Raw genomic sequence first — 22,038 nt, 5'->3', positions numbered from 1 at the left:
GCAATACTGTTAATAATACTGTCTAATACTGTAATGCTGTTAGTAATACTAATACTGTAATACTGTTAGTAATACTGTCTAATACTGTAATGCTGTTACTAATACTGTAATACTGCTAACAGAGAGCATATCTGGTATGGAAGGACTGGAGAAAGCAGCCAAACGCTGAATGACTTCCTGCCTGCTCACTGGACCTCTGGTAACCAAGGTTACGCAGCGAACAAGAGGATGATGTAAGATTATAATTTACTCACCTCACTATGATGAAGCCTTCACACACCTTGGCATTCTGGCTTCAAGTCGCCTCACTGCAGACACTGATCTGCGCGTGCACACACACACACACACACACACACACACACACACAATGGAGAATTTAAATTTAGAGACTTACAAACTATAGACACATATATAGGCCAAGATGATGCAAAGGTGCCATTGTCAATGACAAGGTCACAGGAGAAGGCAGAGAGGAGAGGAGTGGTGCGTCTGCCCCTTTAAGAACACAACTGACTGGAGCTCAAGGGCGGAGCCTGTTGCCTAGAAGTGAGTTTCCCCATTACAAGGTCCTCCCACAACTCATTTTGAAAACCACAAAACTACCACGCATTCCTCAACACTAAGCACTCTCTCTCTCTCTCTCTCTCTCTCTCTCTCTCTCTCTCGATAAACTGAGTTATGAAACAGCACAATTAATGGTATATGGAGATAAAATGTCCCTCTTGTGGAGTACTTCTGAGTACTTTGCATTCTAGGACAAGGAGATTGACACACACACACACACACACACCTCTTCATTCCATCTGCCTGAGGTGGGTGTGTGTGTGTGTGTGTGGGGGGGGGGGGGGGGGGGGGGTTGAGAGAGAGAGAGGGAGGGAGAGAGAGAGGGAGAGAGGGATTGAGCAAGTGAGCAGAGCTGATGCAGGGTTAAGTTTTCATAGTCTGAATGAGAGGCAGGAAAGCTCAGAACACAGTTCCTGTTCCAGCAACACCACACCTCCAGCACAGCCGTACACACTCCACACAGAACCAGCAGCTACACCCATCACCTGTGTGTGTGTGTTTGGGTCTGTTCCTAATATATGCACTGTACTTATATATATATATATATATATATATACGCACAAGATATCGCCACACCTGTTACACACACGTGCGCGCACACACACTTCCAGGAAGGACCTTAGTGACGTTGTGAGGGTCCCACACAGATTTCCATCTCACTGTGATGACCTCAAAAAGAAAAAAAAGCTACCCACACTACACAAGCCACTCACCCTCTGTCACACATGCACGCACGCACACACGCACACACGCACACACACACACACACACACACACACACACACACACACACACACACACACACACACACACAGAGAGAAGGTTGTCCTAGGATTATTTTGCTAACTGTCATGCACTGTATTGAACTCCTTACACCCTTTCTCCATCAGCCTCAAATTGCTACCCTGTCAAGATCTCTCTCTAGCCTTCTCTCTATCTCCTTCCTCATCTTTCTCTCCCTCCCTCCTGCTCTCTCTAGCCTTCTCTATCTCCTTCCTCCTCCTCCCTCTCCATCTCTCTCTGTGTAGCAATCACCTTGCCTATGTTGGTGTGTAGACCTGTAATTAGTCATTAACTAACACACACACACACACACACACACACACACACACACACACACACACACACACACACACACACACACACACACACACACACACACAGTTCCCTGTAGCCTTCATCACTCATTAACTCCAGGAGGAAACAGATCCTCTCTCACTCTCGATAGCATATCGACCACTGGACGTTTTTCTTTGCGACCATGTTTGTCTGAATCATGAGTAGTCGAGCTGTTCTCTGCTCCTGAGGGGAACAGAGCACTGATGGAGTTGGGTGGAGATCTCCCTACTGATGGAGTTGGGTGGAGATCTCCCTACTGATGGAGTTGGGTGGAGATCTCCTCACTGATGGAGTTGGGTGGAGATCTCCCTACTGATGGAGTTGGGTGGAGATCTCCTCACTGATGGAGTTGGGTGGAGATCTCCCTACTGATGGAGTTGGGTGGAGATCTCCCTACTGATGGAGTTGGGTGGAGATCTCCTCACTGATGGAGTTGGGTGGAGATCTCCTCACTGATGGAGTTGGGTGGAGATCTCCTCACTGATGGAGTTGGGTGGAGATCTCCCTACTGACGTGACCCCATGCTTCAGAACGCCACATGGTCTGCTGCTCCCAGTTACCTTCTGTCCACTACCACTGCACACATCCATCTATCTACCTGACCGTCTACCTGCCTGCCTACCTGCCCGCCTACCTGCCCGTCTGCCTGCCTATTGACCTGCCCGTCTACCTGCCCGTCTGCCTGCCTATTGACCTGCCCGTCTACCTGCCCGTCTGCCCAACTATCGTTGGTGTACAGGTACTTTCAGTATGGTAGGGGTGTACTACTGTAGGGGTGAATCAGACACCCTCTGGTTACACAGGCTCATTTCAACAGAATTCAGCTTTACACCCAAATACCAGCTTGTTCTCGACTGCCAAATGTGCGTGGGGTGATTCGAAAACAAAGTTGGAGATGACTTTGGCAAATCCAACCGTGTTTCATCGGAAATTCAGCAGTCTGGAGTTAATTTCACCTTGAAACATGCTGATGAACAAAGGCCCGAAGGGGACTGTGTGTGTGTGTGTGTGTGTGTGTGTGTGTGTGTGTGTGTGTGTGTATGTGTGTGTGTGTGTGAGTGTGTGTGTAAACGACAGAGAGAATACTACATTTCAACACCGCGAGTGGCACACTCCTGTTTTAGACATGACCAGCTGCGTGACATCAGCAGAGGGACTCCAAACCAACAGGACTCCACCCCCCATGTGAGGTTCTCATAAGGTCATAAGGTGAACTAGACCTTCAGCCACACCCCTCCTGATGTCAAACCCCCATTTAGGGGAAGTTCTGTGAGTCGCCGTGGACGTACAACTCCAACAATGCTAATCTTTCCCAGCGCATCTCCTGACGGGCCTGAATCCCTCACGCATCAGCAGGACTTTCAGGACCTCATCACACGGCTCACGAGTTTCGACCTTGGCGTCAGGATCCGGTGGCACTGCAGTGCGCTACTGCGGAGATCCGGTTGGGGTGGTTTGGTGCAACAGTCACGTGGGGGCAGCAGCAGGTGAACACTGCCTCGTGGCCCCTTTGTGGTTATTTGATTCGATCCAAAAAAAAGAATAATAACTGACTTGGATTTCAAACAGACATCTCCTCCACAAAAGAGTCGTGATTCCACCTCAATGGAGATGCTTGTGTAGGTGACACTGCAGTAGAGACACCTGTGTAGGTGACACTGTGTAGGTGACACTACAGTAGAGACACCTGTGTAGGTGACACTGTGTAGGTGACACTACAGTGGATACACCTGTGTAGGTGACGCTGTGTAGGTGACACTACAGTGGAGACACCTGTGTAGATGACGCTGTGTAGGTGAAACTACAGTGGAGACACCTGTGTAGGTGACGCTGTGTAGGTGAAACTACAGTGGAGACACCTGTATAGGTGACACTGCAGTAGAGACACCTGTGTAGGTGACGTTGTGTAGGTGACACTGCAGTAGACACCCCTGTGTAGGTGACGCTGTGTAGGTGACACTGCAGTGGAGACACCTGTGTAGGTGACACTGTGTAGGTGACACTGCAGTGGAGACACCTGTGTAGGTGACACTGCAGTGGAGACACCTGTGTAGGTGACACTGCAGTGGAGACACCTGTGTAGGTGACACTGCAGTGGAGACACCTGTGTAGGTGACACTGCAGTGGAGACACCTGTGTAGGTGACACTGCAGTGGAGACACCTGTGTAGGTGACACTGTGTAGGTGACCCTGGCAACACCACACCCCCGAGAGAACCTGCTCTTCTTGAAAACCAAACATTACAAATTCCCTTACAGTGTTGCCATAGTTACTTTGAAACAGTAATCCGACTACTGACTACTGACTACTTCTTTAAAAAGTAACTCAGTTAAGTTACTGACTACTTGCTTTTAAAAGTAACTAAGTTAGATTACTTTTAGTTACTTTCAGCAGAGGCTGATCCCCCGCCCCTATAACATGAAAATGACTACCAGTTCTGCCAATACTCACTTTATTGACATGTATTTTAACCGGAACATCAAAAATGACACTGGCATTTGTAAACTTTTTCTTGAAATAGGCTTACATGTTTTTTAAATAAATAATTAAGACAGTCTTTCTGTTCAACTCCGCCCACTTACAGGGTTGCCAACTCTCACGCATTGAGACACACGCATTTGACTGTCTTCACACGCTTACACGCCACACTTCCGATATCTCACGCCGAAAAAAAATCTAGTTTATTTACCTCTGATCCACATCTATGATTCAATGAGTTACTAGTTCGATCTGGCGCCAACCACCGGCGATCGATCGATCGCGATTATAATACTGAATTTAGTCCATTTTACACCCCGCCCGATAACAATTTTACGTTCGCCGCCAAGCCCCCGTTTTTTTTTCAGGTTTGACGTTGTGTTTTTGAAAGTAGACAGCACTCTGTCGCCAGGACAGAGTGTACAACGGACCTTAATGTTGTCTTCCTTAGCCGAAATAAAATCAAAATAATGCCTGTATTTCCAGCTGCTAAAGGCGAACCTCTCCTTCCATCTGACTTTGGCGCCGCAGAGCAGAGATGACGTAACCGCGTAAGAAACGTGTAGCCAAAAAATAAGAATGAATAACCTACGTTCCCCCGAAATGCAGAAATAGTAACGCACGATGTTTTAGATAAGTAACTTTAATCTGACTACTAGTTTTTAAATAGTAGTTGCGTTAGACTACTCGTTACTGAAAAAAGTAGTCCGACTACAGTAACGCGTTACTAAGTAACGCGTTACCGGCAATCACTGTTCCCTTAACATAGCTGAGTAAGATGAGACGTCAGACGTCTGAGACGGCTGTCTGGGGTGAGGTTCCCCTACACACAGAAAATCCTGACTCCCCGCCTCAGAATCAGCTGAATGGCCTTTTGCTTTATATTCACACCCTACTCAAAGAACCAAGGTCCGATATATATTTTTTAATTATGCATACGCAGAGTTGCACAACTCCACGAAGAAGCTCCTTTTCTGTTAAACAGTACTGTGTTGAGGCCTCAGAAGGATTCTCACCCACATACATGCAGACATGTGTATTTTTAGAGGACCAAGATGTATTTATAACCCCAAAGTCCCTAAGGAGAGCAGAGTGAGGGGAAAATTCAGGGCCTGCTCTTGTACACACACACACACACACACACACACACACACACACACACACACACACACACACACAAAACACACTCTCACTACCTCTCCTCAAGCACAGAGCAGCACTGTGGAGCCACAATTTCAAGACTAAAGTGTGTGACAAAAATGAATAGAATTCAGTTAACAGAATTCAGCATGCACACACACACACACACACACACACACACACACACACACACACACACACACACACACACACAGAGTCAAGGCTGTAAGGCTTTAAGACACTCGCCTCAGCTTAACAAACTGCATTTGTGCACCAGTGGAAATGTAGCAGGAGTGGAAACGGGTGAGTGGGGGGGGGGTTTGAGGGGTCGACGTAACCTTCTGCCTGCTCGGGCTAACTCTGTCCCCCTCTCTCCCTCTCTCCCTCTCCCTCTCTCCCTCTCCCTCTCACCCTCTCCCTCTCACCCTCTCCCTCTCACCCTCTCCCTCTCTCCCTTTCACCCTCTCCCCCTCTCTCCCTCTCTCCCTCTCCCTCTCCCTCTCCCTCTCTCCCTCTCTCTCTCTCCCTCTCCCTCTCACCCTCTCCCTCTCTCCCTTTCACCCTCTCCCTCTCTCCCTCTCCCTCTCTCCCTCTCCCTCTCCCTCTCTCCCTCTCACCCTCTCCCTTTCACCCTCTCCCTCTCTCCCTCTCTCCCTCTCTCCCTCTCACCCTCTCCCTCTCTCCCTCTTTCAGGCTATGTGGCACCACACCGGCAGGCGAGGCTGTTTGTTTCCAAAGCAACATGCTCTCTGACTTCTCACAACTTAACCTTGTCAGCGCTGCCTGCCGGCTGATTTAATAGAGTTGAAGTTGCAGTAAGATGTGGTGTTGGCAGACCTGTATTGATCCGTGGGGGTGTGGGGGGGGGGGGGGGGGGGGGGGGGGGGGTGTTGAGAGGCGTGTGGGGTGAGGGAGAGCACGATACAGGCCCCAGTTCCCACTCTCCTGTTGTGGTCTTCCCCTGAGATCACTGCTGCCAACCCCTCAAATCACAGCTTCACATTCAAATAGTGACTGCAAGGTCACGTTATATAATCAATGTGCTTCAGACCCACAACCTGGGAGGGGACCTGACCGTGATGCATATTTACATACTCAAAACTGCACACATGCATACACACACACACACACACACCACACACACACACACACACACACACACACACACACTTATATGTCCCTATTTAAACGCAGCAGATCAAAGGTCTGTAGTGGTGTACTGGTGTGTTATCACCTGACAGGTTGACCTTTGGCCTTCTCCGGAGGGGCTGGGGGTGTGGTGATCCTAAAGGCCATAAGCACTGGATCAGTGCAGCACTAGGAAGAGCAGGGGGGCAGGTTTGGGGCGGGGTTTGGGGTGGGGTTTGGGGCGGGGTCTGAGGCAGGGGGGTTCTGCTCTCTTGGGAATCTTGCTGTGAGACACTGAAACAGAGCGTGGTGTGGGACCACGTCTGCAAAGGCCTCACGGTTGGAGAATTACCCACACCCTACTGACCTGCTGAATACACACTCAGAGAGAGAGAGAGAGAAGTCAGACAGGAATCCTGTCTTGTTTGAACATGAACCTTCAGCACAGAAACGCTTCCACAGATCAAACAGACACCATGCGATTAACTGCTGCAGCGTTAAGACACACACGCGCACGCGTGCACGCACGCATGCACACACCCACCCGTCTTTCACCCCCCCCCCCCCCCCCATCTGTATCACTCTCTCAAACTTCTCACTACATAAAACAGCAATATCAGGCAATAAAGCAACTGTCCTGAAATATCACTCTGCCACTCCCTCTTTCTCTCCTGCTCTCTCTCTCTCCAGCTCCCTCTCCTGCTCTCCCTCACTCTCCCTGTATGTTGATCTCAGTCTCTCTGCTCTGATTAGTTTTTAATGTCATGCATGAAGAGCGCCTGGTAAAAACACCCCATTCAAGCCCATTACTCACACCACCACATGACGCACCATCAATTAAGGAGGACAGCCCCATAAAGTGATAAACAGTCATTTTGCTCCCGCCTTCCAAGCACGCAGAGGGGGCGGAGTCTCGTGCAGATGACGAGCTCGTCTTCCTGCATTGATCAGCATGTCGCTGTGGGTAAACTGGGACACAGCCAGCACTGACGGACCGCCAGAGGTCAGGAGGTCACCTGCCGTTGACCGTTACTGTCACACAAGGGGGCTTGTGCGGTCACGTGACCAGCACGCCAGACAGCCCTCAGAAGATCTGGAAGTGCTGATGTCACAGAGTCAGTCAAACGAGCTCATAGTTTGTCCGTGCCCAAATATAGGCCTTCCTGTCATCTGACCCTGATACAGTTTCACTTGCAGTGTTCAGGAGGGAGTGCTTTTCTGTCTCAGACACTTCCTTTACCAAGTCCTGCCCCCAGCTAATGCACAGCACTCTTTCACATGCCCCTAGCCCTACGTCTCTCTCTCTCACTCTCTGGCCCTACGTCTCTCTCACTCACTCTCTGGCCCTACGTCCTCTCTCACTCACTCTCTGCCCTACGTCTCTCTCACTCACTCTCTGGCCCTACGTCTCTCTCGCACTCTCTCTGGCCCTACGTCTCTCTCGCACTCTCTATGGCCCTACGTCTCTCTCGCACTCTCTATGGCCCTACGTCTCTCTCGCACTCTCTATGGCCCTACGTCTCTCTCGCACTCTCTATGGCCCTACGTCTCTCTCTCGCACTCTCTATGGCCCTACGTCTCTCTCTCGCACTCTCTCTGGCCCTACGTCTCTCTCTCGCACTCTCTCTGGCCCTACGTCTCTCTCTCGCACTCTCTCTGGCCCTACGTCTCTCTCTCGCACTCTCTCTGGCCCTACGTCTCTCTCTCGCACTCTCTCTGGCCCTACGTCTCTCTCTCGCACTCTCTCTGGCCCTACGTCTCTCTCTCGCACTCTCTCTGGCCCTACGTCTCTCTCTCGCACTCTCTCTGGCCCTACGTCTCTCTCGCACTCTCTCTGGCCCTACGTCTCTCTCGCACTCTCTCTGGCCCTACGTCTCTCTCGCACTCTCTCTGGCCCTACGTCTCTCTCGCACTCTCTCTGGCCCTACGTCTCTCTCGCACTCTCTCTGGCCCTACGTCTCTCTCGCACTCTCTCTGGCCCTACGTCTCTCTCGCACTCTCTCTGGCCCTACGTCTCTCTCGCACTCTCTCTGGCCCTACTGACAGTCTCTCTCGCACTCTCTCTGGCCCCTACGTCTCTCTCTCTCTCTCTCTCTGGCCCTACATCTCTCTCTCTCACTCTTTCTGTCTCCCTGTCTCTCACTCTCTGGCCCTACTTCTCTCTCTCACTCACTCTCTGGCCTTATGTCTCTCTCTCACTCACACGCACACACACACACACACACACACACACACACACACACACACACACACACACACACACACACACACACACACACACACGTTGAAAAAAAAAAACAAAATAAATTATATTATCCAGAAAACAAATAATTAACAGTACTGACTACCTTGGGACGGGATCTGGTTGTCCCTCAGGCTCTACAAGGTAGTACGAATCTTGCTGCTTATATAATGAGGAACAGGACAGATTCTCCTCATCACTGCAGTCTAGAAACTCAGGGCAGATGCTGCAAATGTTCTTACAGGGTGGGTTTCTAATTGATTCATATTGGAGACCCTTGGTTAGGACGCCCAGCTCCCATGATGGGAACTGTCTGCTTGCTCTTCATGGGCAGCCACATCTGTGTACGTCGCCAGTTTCAATGGCTGGGCTATGCTCACCTATGCATGGTCCACCATCTCATTAGCGTGTTGTCGGTGACTGGTGGTGGCCTGCTTCAGGACCTGTGTCTGGGGTGTGCTGGTGTGGACTTTCTCCCATATGTGAGGTGTTTATGGTTGGTTGCTGGTTCTGGTCTGACTGGGTGTGTTGGCGTGGTGGAGTGTGGCGTCTATGGGCTCTGTGAGGTTTGTAATGTGAGTGGTGTTCTTGGACCGGCTGGCGTAGGGGGCGCTACGCTATTCTGTAAAATATACGTGCTCTCTCACTCTCTCATTCACTCCCTCTCACTCCATCACCATCTCATGCTTACTCTCACTCATATCATTTCTCTCTCACTCTCAATCAATTCCATCTCTCTCTCTTTATCACCTACTCTCTATTGGCCCCTCTGTCCAGTTGAGATACTGTTTAAGTAAGTGTAGGTAGAGGTGTGCGTGTGTGAGTGAGTGAATGTGTAAGTGTGAGTGTGTCCTGTGTGATTTCTGTAGTTAATGGTAGTAAGTGTGCCTCAAGTAGAACAAAGAGTTATGAGGGGGTAAGACAGAAGCTACACGAATAGCAGGCACTGTAAGCACGTCTGTGTCTGTGTGTGTGTGTGTGTGTGTGTGTGTGTGTGTGTGTGTGAGGGAAAGGGAGTGTGAATGTATGAATATGTGTGTATTTGACAGGTATGTGTGTCTGCGTATAGGTCTCTGAGTGTGTGAAAGTGAATGTGTAATAGTGTGGGTATGATAGTGTGTGTGTGTGTGTATAGACCTGTTCCACTCAAACCATAAGAGGGTAGTCTGTAGCAGTGTCTCAGCTTTACCACAGTGTTAAGATAGCCTGGCCTAGACCAACAGATGCCAACCACAGCATGGAATCGTCTAGTGCCTACAGACACACACACGCACACACACATACATGCACACATACAAAAACACCCACACACATCTACACATCCACATATTCACACACACAAACACGTGTGCGTCTGTACACACACACACACACACACACACACAGTGAGCAGCCTCTATTCCAAAGCATCTCTCTGACTGGCACGAAAAAGGACGGAGGAAAGAAAGAATTCCAGCAAAGATGTCGGCTACTCTGGAACTGGCTTAGCGAGTGTGTGTTATTTGGAAGGGCCATCTCTGTAGAAGCATTGAGTGTGTTTGCAGGCAGCTAAAGGGGGGGAGCAGCTCTGCAGTGCATTGTGGGACGGCACACAGGTGACAGCCAAGAAATCAGCCCATTGGGGGGTTGAGGCAGGTTGCTGTGGCAACAAAACATGACATGGGTCTGAGCAAATCCAAGCTGTGTGAATGAGGAGGCAAGAATAGAGATAGATATAGAGAGAGAGAGAAAAGAGAGAAAAGCACAGGGAGACAATTTCAAAGGCATGTGAGTTTAAAATCAGTGGCGTTGCATGAAGAGTGTAACAATGGCATGATAATGTCTGAGACAGACAAGGAGGGAATTCAAGCTATTTGAGGAAAATAGAGAAACAATGAGAAAGAGGGAGAAAAAGAGGGAGGGAGAGAGAGAGCGAGCAAGACAGTGAGGCAGAAAAAGATAATGAGAAAGGAAAATGGATAGATAAATAGATAGAGAGAATGAGAGAAAATAAGAGTGACAGAGTGAGAGAGTGAGAGAGAGTGAGAGAGAGCACAAAAGACTACAAGTGAACTGAGCCAAAGTAAACAATAAGTAACTGTAGTCATGTATTAAAGATGGAGAATCTGTTAACGGAGACATTAAACACACACACACACACACACACTTCTGTGTGTACAGGCCAAGAGAGAAGTGTATGCGCACTGCATATGTGAACATGTGAACATATGTGTGCAGGGTGTGTGTGTGTGTGTGTGTGTGTGTGTGTGTGTGTGTGTGTTTGCGTGGGTGTGTGGAAGCAGTACGCTCACATCTTGGAATAGAATTTCTTGGAGCATGCACCATGTGACTTTTATGAGTAGAAAGAGAGAGAGAGAGAGAGAGAGACACTGGACGATAGAGAGATATTGCAAACAGCCTGTCATGGTCACAGAGCAGTAGTCAGTGTATGAGCACACTGGACTAAGCTGGATCCCACTACTCCCCCACTCTCCATCTCCCTCTCTCTCTCCCTCTCTCCGTCTCCCTCTCTTTCTCTCCTCTCTCCATTTCTCTCTCTCCCCCTCTCTCCATCTCTCTCTCTCTCCATCTCTCTCTCACTGGGAGGGGGAAGCGCTCTGCACTAGGGGGTCAAGTGCTGTACCTCTTCCAACACATTCTGGGCGGGCATCCAACTAGGAGCAAGGAAAAAGTGCGGAGCGCAGCCAACACGCAGACGGGCGTAAGACAGGGTGAGATGTGCGAGAGACAGGACGAGAAGAGAGACTGGAGAAAACCAAGAGAGACAGGAGAGAGACAAGACACAGAGGCAAGACAGGAGAAAAGAGCAGAGACAGGAGTAAGGAAAGACAAAGAGAAAGGACAGAGAACAGTAGAGGCAGGACAAGAGAGAGAACAATAGAGACAGGAGTGAGGAGAGACACACAGAAAGAGGAGAGAGAACAGTAGAGACGGGAGAGAAACAGAAAGAGGAGAGAGAACAGTAGAGACGGGAGAGAAACAGAAAGAGGAGAGAGAACAGTAGGAGACAGGAGAGAAACAGAAAGAGGAGAGAGAACAGTAGAGACGGGAGAGAAACAGAAAGAGGAGAGAGAACAGTAGAGACGGGAGAGAAACAGAAAGAGGAGAGAGAACAGTAGGAGACAGGAGAGAAACAGAAAGAGGAGAGAGAACAGTAGGAGACAGGAGAGAGGAGAGAAACAGAAAGAGGAGAGAGTAGAGACAGGAGTCAGGAGAGAAACAGAAAGAGGAGAGAGAACAGTAGAGATAGGAGAAAAGAGAGAAAAATAGAGAGGGGTGAGGAAACAGGAAAGAGAAGAGAACAATAGAGACAAGAGAGAGACAGAAGAGGTGGAGAGACAAGAGAGAGAGGAGACCACCGCTCATCCTGAGATGCAATCTGCTAATCCAAGAATCTAAAGTCTACAGTCAAAATATACTAAAGTCAAATATACATCACACCTTATTTTAATATTATATTTGCTGAAATTTTCAGAACACTGAGACAATAAGAAGTTCCAAAAGTAGTACTTATTATGCAAGTTGGCTTTTGCAGACATTCTAAACAAAAACCCACTGCCTACAGTTACTTATACTGTGTGTGTGTGTGTGTGTGTGTGTGTGTGTGTGTGTGTGTGTGTGTGTGTGTGTGTGTATCTTCCAGTGGGAAACACTGAACCAGTCTGTGCATTCACAGCTCACAAAATGAAAACTCCACTAGTTCTTCAGTCTCCTCATTAACGGAGGAGCTCAGTGTGTTGTAGAAACAGCTCCGTCTGACCAAGTGCTCACGCCTTATACACTGAAGAAACGCGTGAACTGGATCCTAACTGCATCCTGTTTTGTGAATATCTGCAATATACACTAAATTACTCAGAAAACACTTGACATTCTGCCAAGCTTTTAAAAATAAATATATACGGTAGTTCACTGTGTTCAGAACTGATGTACGTCTCCTGTCTGGGTGAAAATACCTGCCCAGGATACGGTAGTGAAAATGTGTGTGTGTGCGTGTGTGTGTGTGTATTAGGGGGAGTTGTCTCGAGGTTACCCATTTCTTATATACTAGGGACTACAAAAAAGTTAACAAAGTACCAGGTAGCACTACAGTACCAGGTAGCACGCTATATACAGTAAATGTTACATTATATATACGCTTAGGCTAATTATAAATAAAAATTAAAGCATGTTGGAATGTGGATTCAAGTTGAATTCAACAAAACGTTTCACTAAACAAAGAAACAAACACTTTGTATCCTGAAACAAACACTCTGCATCCCGAAACTGCCCCTCAGGACGGCTGTTTCTCAGCTGCGTCTCATCTCGGCTCGGGGCACCTCCGCGAGGTTTCCGCTCGGCTGGGTGGCTGCACCCCAGTGAACAACCACCCTGCATCCCATTACGGTGTCATAGATCCCTGCGCTTGAGCTCATCTACAGCCTCTCAGATCACCTGAGCTGATAAGCCTCGTCAGCCCAGGTTGGATCCAGCTGCCTGTACCGCAGGACACAGGCCCACAAACGGAGACGTATCAAACAGCATCGGTTAGGTTTCCATGTTGTTTGTGTCACTCCTCCTCTTGGGTTGGGATCTGACAGCCTATCCTGAACTGCCGCCCATCACACGTTTATTAAGAACAACCGTTCCATTGGCTGCCACAGAAACTGTTCATTGGCCATTATGCTGTGTATGAGCCACCAAAATAGTGAAATGTGGTTGTAGAATACATGTGCATGTTTGCTCATACACACTTACATATTCCAAAAGTGCTTAGCTGTCCACTTAGAAAAGTCCAAATAGGTTAAGAGTCCAAAAATACTTCTAAAGTGAGAGTACAGACACACACGCACACATGTGCACGCACACACACTAACCAAGGGAGTTAGAGAGAATCCTAGATGTTACACTATTTTAAAAAAAATGCTAATACATTTTCTTATACTCTTAATAGGACGCCATAAATGAAGACATAGCTGCTCTACTGATCACAACCAACAACGAACAAGAAAATGCATGTCTACACACGCTACTGCTACACATACAAGCTAATGCCTCCACTCTAATTTGTGTGGTCTGCCTCTCCTGCACATTATCCTGCATATTTAGGCTACATACTTTTCACACTTTTGGACAAAGTTTTAGTTTCACTTTCTCTAATATTGTAATATAAAGCTAATGTTAACCTGAAGCTAATGTTAATCTTAAATATGCGGCATAATCAATAGAAAAACAGGAATGTGCAATTTACCTATACATGGCTTTTAATATGGTTTTGTTGTTATGATAAAAATAAAATTACATCATAGATCCAGTTCCCTTGAATTAGCTTGGTTACTAATTGCCACCAAAATTCGCAGCCAAAGAAACAATACATAACGATATGCAAATATGCATGAAAGAAAAGTATCGAGGACCAAAACACCAAAACATCTTAAAAACATCTTTTTTTTAAACGTGGGCTGCACACATGAAACCAGTGTCCAAGTGTCATTTGCTTTTTATCAATTTCATATCTGAATGCCAACATTTGTAGGTAGCAAACAAATTGGTTTGTAGATTATATATTTTTGTGTGTGCAGACAGCTGAATTTTGGTCATCTGTCATCGGTCAGCAACCAGAGAACATGTAAAAAGTGGATCTAATAGGTAAATTACTGATTAGTTTTTACCCAGTGCTCTCCTTGCAAATGACAGTAATTATAAAAGGTTCTCTGGCAGTACCGCGGTTTGTAGGTATTTTTGGACTCTAACCTATTTGTACAAGCTGAGGATGCTTTCTGAGAAGACAGTTAAGAATCTTTGCAAGTCACTCTGGATAAGCGTCTGTTGAATGCCAAAAACGGTAACGTTCTGACTACTCGCCTAGGGAGCGTTAGCAGCTTACCATACTGTCCCTACTGCATGATCAGAACAAAAACAGATAAAGGTGGATTACTGAATCTGGCCTTTATCAACAATGGAGCAGTTCAATTAACACATGAAGAAAACCAGCATTGAACTGTGGGGAAATATATATATGACATTAGATATTAGAAGTGTTTTTATTTTAAGGTCTGCTTATTCCTTTGTAATGTAGCCAAGATGGCTCCCCGACAGGAAGAGCAAAGTCAGGACTGTAGAAGATCCAGCATATATATGCTGCAGTCACAGTTGTACCTTGATGAGGTAAACAGATTGTGGCAGTGAGGCAGGGGTGTTTTCACCTCCACTGTTGTTCGTAATAGTAATTATGCTCATGAATATGCATATGTCTTCTAATTAGTTGCAAGGGGGGGGGGGGGGGTTATGTCGACGTGACATTTTTTAATTGTGCTAACACGTAAAATGTTTTCTAAAACTGTTCTAACATGTTAAGACATTTATTTGCCACACGTTTTAGGAGCCAGCACCAAAGAACGTGATCGCATCTCACGTTTACTGCTGGGCCATTGTGGACTGGGCTCACCAGAAAGCCAGTGCAAAGATCAGCCGGCATGGAGCGTCTCCATCGGTTACCGTCGCCGACGTGTCGCTCAGCCCTGAACTTGGGTGACACTGATCATTTGTCTGCACCTTTGCCTTTTGGATAATTTAGCAGGTGATCCTGCTGACATATGATGGGCTTGTTCACCTAGCCTACTGGAACTAAAACAAGACACGTGTGATTTGCAGAAGTGTTGCACAACTATGCGAAAACATCACTCCTACAGCCCTAACTAACAGATGCCTGATAAATAGCAAAAATATACACGCGGCAGGATTTCTGCAGTGTTTGCTAAAAAAAATAATACAGCATATTTTTATGTGAATTACATTAACCAGATGGTATGCTGAAAACTACTCAATACATTTAATGTTATGAAGATGATAATCTCCTCCAAATTCAGTGCGACTGTGTATTTATCTTCTGTGTCCTATCTCGGGTCCATGGTCTGTCCATTGTGGACTGAGCAAAGAAGGAGTATCTACAACAGCAGCAGAAGACACAACATGCACCATGTGCGACACACACACACACACACACACCCCCAGAATTCCAGACGCCGAGGCAGGAGCGAGGAGATGGACCGTGAGAAAGGAGTCAAACTCAGACTAGCTCAGACGGACGGATCAGACAGCTCTTGAGTTTCTGGGACATTTATCTGCAGCTCTGGAGTCTAAAGCGACGGCATTGCCCCAATAACACACTCCGCTCCAAACACACACGGGAGAGTCTGATAGGGGGGCGGGGAGGTTGGTGCGCCGTCAGTGAGGTGCATCAGAGGAACATCTTAGCCCGCAACATGGCTGAGTAGTAACAGAGAAGCTCTGCCTCGGAGCCAATATCACCTTACCAGGAAGAAGCTCCTTCGCATTCTCCTTCCGCGGCGGCCGAAGGTCATCTCGCATTCGGAGGACGCGGCGACACACAATCGCATAACTGAAGTGGAGACACACGCGCGTGCGTGTGCACGCGCGCACACACACACACACACACACACACACACACACACACACACACACACACACACTGCAGCGAGATTCCAGACTCCCTGCGGCCTTAAGGTAAAACCCAGCTCCGACACCGCCCACATCATTAAAGCTGTTGTTTCCAGTTCTAACTGTAGAGGAATGGCGGGACCCTGGTTTTAAATGTGGCGTCGGCTCAGGCCATGCAAACATCAAGAGCCTCCACGAACAGCCTCGGGGGCCTGATGTAGGACTCTCAGCATGTGGTAAAACTGCACGGACAAACGCAGTGTGTGATCAGCATGGGCGCAACACGCACACCACGTCAAGGTAACCCAGCCCGCGTCTATAGGGTAGAGACTTACACTGAGATGTTCATTAAACGGGGGAACCCGACGTGTTTGAACAGGTCAAATGTTCTTTCTGCCATCTTTAATGCAGACAGAAAGCTCTTTGCTTTCATGCAGCGTGAGCTCTACAGACATGCTTGGCTGTGGTAAATATCAGACGAAAGTGTACACTATTTAGAGCAGAACTCTGACGTGTCACATTTCCTCCAAACTGCTGTGATACAACACCTCTAACTCAACCACGTTACAGCTTAGTTAGATGACACATGGGGCAGGACCATGAGTGGCAGCAGTACGTGAGAGGCAGCAGTACGTGAGAGGCAGCAGTACGAGAGGCAGCAGTACGAGAGGCAGCAGTACGAGAGAGGCAGCAGTACGAGAGAGGCAGCAGTACGTGAGAGGCAGCAGTACGAGAGAGGCAGCAGTACGTGAGTGGCAGCAGTACGAGAGAGGCAGCAGTACGTGAGAGGCAGCAGTACGTGAGAGGCAGCAGGACTGGCCCAAGCAGTCACAGGGCTTGCAGGCCTCTGGATCAAGTTGCAAACTCCGTGTGAGGCTATAAATAGCACAGTGGGATATCACACTTCAGACCTGACTAACATGGAGGCAAGTGGACCAAAGAGCAGTAGCACACAGCCAAAATACACTTCACACCTTTCCCCTCCACCCAACACCTCCCTCTCTCTCTCTCTCTCTCTCTCACACACACACACACACACCCACCCAATACTATTCGCATTTTAAATATCAAATTAAAATGTTGTGACATTACACACAAACTAGCAGTGACGTGGCCCAGCTGCTGTTTGGAGGGACAAGATGGAGAAGTGTTGGTTTGAGCTATAGCGGGAGCTCTGTAAAAGGCCAAGAGGAAATGCAACATTAGTGGCAGCTCTGACTGCTACTGCTCACACACAACACTGAGTTCACTTTACATCATCATGACCTTTGAATGGGGTAGGGGGTGTACGGAAACTGCACAGGCGATACAGCTGTGAGAAAAGTTTGCCTGCTTGCAGCTTTACTACAGCATTGTTCCACACCAGTGACAGGGACGAGCGCTCTTAAGACTGTTGATTAAATAACACTGCAGTATAAACCGACGTGGCCAGATGAAAACTGAGACACATGTCTTTGAGTAGTGGTATCGACTTGTATAATAACGAGCCCAGTGGTCGGGATACCTGCGCAACGCCTGGATAAGCCCTGGTGGGCAACAGCACAAACTAACAGCGCGCATGTCAATCATACAAATTTTAGAGCCCGAACTGCAACAGTATTTATTAAAGCGAGGACGCAGGACGGCTTCCTGCCGTCGGTACCGGTGGCCCAAGGTCCAGATGACCTCTTAACCTCACCCGTGTCAAAACAGCAGCCAGCGAGGATGATATTATACACGCTCCGTCGCGCAAGTTAATGTCCCTCAACAGGCAGCAGCTCGTCGGAGGCGGAACGCCGTGTGTTTCTAACCCCGCTGAACGAAGCAGCGCTCGTCGTACTGTGGTCTTCTCATTAGTTTTAACAGCGTGTGTAATTCCTGCTGCTGTAGCTAGCTAACTTCGGCTATCGATGACACGACGCGGGCTACAAGCAGCGGCTGTAGCCGCGCCGCCCGCGCCGCTGTGGCAGGAACTCCTCAGCCGTGTCGCGCCGTGTCTCCGCGTTCGCGACGCGCTCCCTCGCCTCGATAAGCCGCCACCAACAAACCCCAACGGCGGTCAAACGAGGCACCGCGAATAAAGAGGCCGTCCCGTTTGTCCTCGGTGCCGTTTTTTTTAAACGACTTCCTTTCGTTCCTGCGCGACATTACGGCCACACGGAAGCGGGCCCGCTGTGGGAGTCTGCTCGGCTCGTTAGCCTAGCCGAGCCCGTTAGCCGCCGAGGCGCGCGCTGCCATACTGGCGCTCAGAGCAGCGGCGGCGCGGCGCGTCTGTCTGCCGGAGGAGCCGCTTGATGTGGCGCGATTTAATCGCCCCGCACACACACGCGTCGTCAGTCGTGGCTAAAGTGTTACAAATCCGCACCGTAGCCGCTCGGCGGACACAAAACGCGCTCCGGGGGGTTGTGTAGGTGGCACTGTAGGTTTCCTACCCCATTCCGCTGGAGAAGGGAGGCCGATGTCAGAGTGACGGCCAGCCGACATCACCCGAGTGGCCGTCACTTGCTGGCCTGGCACCGTCGCCACTGCGCAAGATCCTCCGGGTTGTACAAAAGCACCGCCGGGCGATGCAAGTCCAAAGTAACCGAGTGTTGACGGTGATCACAAAGAAGATGCTTTCGGATGTGTTCTTGTTCGGCTCAAAGCGGAAGACGAGTCCCGGGGAAGACAGCAGATCATGACTCCACAATTGGAGACGGGGAAGGGCAGGACGCTATCTGCATGTTACACACCGTAGCCGAGGTGCCCCGGCACCCACACACACGCCACACAACGCGATGATGAGACTCACACACACACTCCCTGTACACTTCGCCCAAGTCCCCGTTCAATCGCACGCTTGTCTAGCCGCACCAGCGACCACGTTTTCCGCCACCCAACGCCTAAATATGAGCATGTCCTACCCTTTAACAAAACAAGAAAAGTAAATAAAGAAAAAATGTTAAAAATAAATAAATAAATAATATTCCGAGAATGATTCTGTATTTATTTTTGAAAATGAAAACAATTACTGTAATAGCAATTACAACACAATTAATAATACAACAATAATAATGTTATTAATATTATTGTATGTCTGATTTTACACATTACTGCAAGGATGGACAATTTAATGTGGTTGAAATTACTCCATCTCGATGTTTGTTGAAGTCACAAGAAATTAAAACTACAAAAATGAAATGCACTGTTTAATAGCGTCCCTCTTTTTAATTACTGAATCATTGTAGCTCATTTTTATAAGTCTACCTATACATATGAGCTCACTAATAAAACAACAGGCCTGATGCTTGATTTAATTCTACATAAATGTCACACAAGAAATGTGCCGACAATAAAGTGAGCGAGTCTGAGTGGAAGCCGATTATCTCTGAGCAGGTCTGGGATCAGCGGAAGGGAGCGTGTAGTCCCCGCCTTCATTTCACAGGGGAGCACGCCCTCTAGTGGTCAGCACGCCCTCTGTTGGTCAGCACGCCCTCTAGTGGTCAGCACGCCCTATGGTGGCGCAAGACACTGGAAAATCTCGTGCAGTGCATGGAGGAGACGTGCTAACCTACTGGGTACGGTCACACTGGTTCAGTGCTAGGCAAACATTTGTGTTGAAGAACGGGGCGGGGTGTTGTGCATATATAAGTATGTAAATTGTGTTTTTTCTTAGTTAATTACTCCCTGCATGGTATGACAACCATATAGAAAACCTTAGAACTCAAATGGTCATTAGACCAAATCCAGTTTGCATATGTAAATTTGGTTCTGTTGTATTTATACTATGTGTGTCTTAATAATGTCATTTTCTGCAGGTGTTCATTATAACGATAAGAGCATGATGTAACATAGAGAAATGCAGGATGCACACTATCTGGTTTTAATTAGGCTGAAGAGTGGTTTATGCCACGCGTTCGGCAGCGCAAGCCGCGTGCCGTAGCGTGCAGCGTCTGACTACATGAGCAAAAGGTTTTGTGCTCTTTAAAAACGTTTCACTGTGAGAAAGTTCCTTCAGACTCGGAAGTGTCCTGCATCAACGCGTGTTAATAAAGCACGTTATACGTATCAGTACACGGAGTGTATGAGAAGCGCTTCTTTACTAGGTCAGTCAAAAGAGGATTATACGCGTGTTTTGTCAGGACTATTGTCTCGTGTCTCAAAACCAATGTTGTCCGTATTATTCATGTTATGCAGATAGTTGATCAATTTTTTCTGAGAGAAATGAGCCATGGTCTGAAGATTAAGCAGCATTAGATAGAGAACAGGGCAAGATAGAGAGCCATGCTCACTGAAGACAAGGGAGAGAGAGAGAGAGAGATGCTCATATTGGGAAGGGGAAGATACCCAAATCACTTCCTCCTGGTGCTGATCACTTTGACACCAGTAGCAGGGTAACAGAACACCTGTGATGCCCGTGGCTGCCGACCTTCTCTACCGAGATCCCCTCTCTCTGTCTGTCTGTCTGTCTCTCTCTCTCTCTCTCTCTCTCTCTCTCTCTCTCTCTCTCTCTCTCTCTCTCTCTCTCTCCTCTCTCTCTGCCCCACTCCATCAGCCATGGTATGCCGGCACCACCACAACATCAATTAGGTTTGGAGATGAGAACATGAGAGAGGAACCAAACATGACCTGCAGAGAGAGGAGACAAGGCAGTGCTGGGAGAGAGAGAGAGAGAGAGAGAGAGAGAGAGAGAGAGAGAGGAGAGAGAGAGAGAGGAGAGAGAGAGGGAGAGAGAGAGAGGGAGAGAGAGAGAGAGAGAGAGAGAGAGAGGAGAGAGAGAGAGAGAGAGAAGAGAGTGAAGAGGGAGAGAGTGAAGAGGAAGAGAGATAGAGGAAAAAATGGAATGAAAAGATCCTGAGGTGTGGAGAAAGAGAGAAAAAGAAAGAGCAGTGTTGTCATGGAAACTGGCAAGGATTTGAAGACTAAAACTAGAATGGAAATTGGTTTACCCTCAGAGAGAGTGACTCAGTTGGGTAACAAGATGAGAGAGAGAGAGACAGAGAGAGGGAATGATATAAAGGAGTCAATGTGTTGGATCTATAGCAGGTAGAATGTTTCATCAGTCATGTGTTGTATATTTGCTTCAAGTGCATAATTATTCTGTAGAAATAATCGAATTATTTAGAGAGTCTGCGTTGAGTCCAACTTTTCAAAGCCAGAGGTTAGTAGCGCGAGGTGGAGACGTGATGTGTGTAAAGGCTCTCTGGTTGATCAAATCTGCAAACACTGTTCAGGAACACGAGTGTGAGCAGGTGGAAGAAAGAACGTCTAATTAGTCAACAAAACCCATGACTTGAGCGATTAAAAAGCACAATTAATTAGGCTTAGGTGAGTGAGGATGGAGGGAGTGTGTGTATGTGTGTGTGTGTGTGTGTGTGCGTGTGTGTGTGTGTGCGTGTGTGTGTGTGCGTGTGTGTGTGTGCGTGTGTGTGTGTGTGTGTGTGTGTGTGTGTGTGTGTGTGTGTGTGTACATGGGTGCAGTATGGCAGGACTGTTGCCTTGTTTGTCTTTCACAGATTTAATTAATCTTGTTAGAGGGGAGTTGTCTCAAGGGAGTGCAACCTTCCACTGGCTCAGGGTTTTATATAGAAAACTGAGATTAAGAGGGCAACAGTGCAGGCTTGTCGAGTATGAGGAAGAAACTGGACTCCCTATGACCACACACGCACACACACACGCACACACCACTTCATTAATGATGCACAAACAAACTTATAAGCACATCTGAAAGACTTGGAGTGAAAATAAGAAATAGGTAACATTATAACTGCAAAATTACTGAGAAATAGGTGACATTATAACTGAGAAAGAACTGAGAAATAAGCAACATTAAAACAGAGAAATAACTGAGAAACATGTGACATTATGAATGAGCCTGTAAATGTCTCATCTGTACCTGTGCTTAAGTCCATTGGTATTCCATTATTCCACATTGCTAAAGCATGTAGAAGGCTTCTCTTTACCAGTGTCTA

General features: G+C 47.8%; 1 protein-coding gene across 4 annotated transcripts in view; it reads right to left on the bottom strand.

The window, feature by feature from the left end:
* bcl9l (bcl9 like) overlaps positions 1–18,971 on the bottom strand; it is a 36,912-nt gene extending 17,941 nt beyond the window's left edge. The window contains exons 1-2 of one of the 4 annotated variants that reach the window (XM_076994196.1): positions 18,520–18,971; positions 255–322 (exon numbers count right to left, since the gene is read on the bottom strand). The gene's annotated coding sequence lies outside the window, so the exon portion shown is untranslated. Of the gene's footprint in view, positions 1–254; positions 323–6,535; positions 6,613–15,963; positions 16,361–18,519 lie in introns of those variants that run through there. The other 3 variants (XM_076994193.1, XM_076994194.1, XM_076994195.1) reach the window with 3 other exon arrangements.
* Positions 18,972–22,038: the final 3,067 nt, after the last annotated feature.

The sequence above is a fragment of the Brachyhypopomus gauderio genome, chromosome 2 (genome assembly GCF_052324685.1).
Source record: "Brachyhypopomus gauderio isolate BG-103 chromosome 2, BGAUD_0.2, whole genome shotgun sequence".
Classification (NCBI taxonomy): Eukaryota; Metazoa; Chordata; class Actinopteri; order Gymnotiformes; family Hypopomidae; genus Brachyhypopomus; species Brachyhypopomus gauderio.
The sequence above is the reverse complement of the archived record's forward strand: the minus strand, read 5'-3'. Positions and strand labels throughout refer to the sequence as shown.